Raw genomic sequence first — 816 nt, forward strand, 5'->3', positions numbered from 1 at the left:
TACAGCTCAAACCCACCAAACGCAGAAGGTGGTTTAAAATAAGAAAGAGAACGACAAAAATTCTCCGTAGCTTCTTGGTCAAGTCTAACAGAGTCATGAGTTTAACACAGTGTTAAATAAGGACTTTTGCAGACACAGCGCTTTCTTATTGCACGTTTCTCCTCGCTGGGAAAGCCATACTGCTGCAGTTGCAAACACAGGACAAAATTCATCCCTGCCACAGCGCTGCGAGTCACGGGGACCCCTCACGCCAGGGAGGACAGTACATACGTGATGCAAAAAACCACCGCGATTGCATCTTGGCTCCATCCCACGTGGACATTTAGAGACAGCCAAGCATGTGGTCTTGGGGAGAGCTGAGGCAGGCACTTCATACATTCAGAATTGAAATGAGATAAAAGACACCCTCCCCTAAAACTACCATGCTTCCAAGAGCAGCTCCATGATTCAGCAGAGCGCACCGCTGCACGGCCGCACATCTGTATCCGCCAGACGCTGCCGGGCAGAAGCAGCCTGCTCTGAAGAGTCACGGCTTCCAGTTCACAGCAGTTTGGCTACTTAAAAAAAACCCCAAAAAATACATTATACACATATATGCTGTGGTACATTTGTCAAATTTCCATCACCGCTTTTAAAAACTCAAGCCGTAAGGCTGTGAAAGATTCACCGAGTTAAAAGTCAATAAATTAGAAGCAGCTTTTTTTTTAAAAAAAGAAAAAAGTATGGGGTAGGAAAAGGGGCTCTTACAGGAGGAGATGTCGAACAGAAGTCGGAACAGTTTAAAATAGCTCACAAATGCCAACATTTCCTGGTAGG

This window comes from Eurypyga helias, unplaced genomic scaffold, assembly GCF_000690775.1.
Source record: "Eurypyga helias isolate BGI_N326 unplaced genomic scaffold, ASM69077v1 scaffold37712, whole genome shotgun sequence".
NCBI lineage: Eukaryota > Metazoa > Chordata > Aves > Eurypygiformes > Eurypygidae > Eurypyga > Eurypyga helias.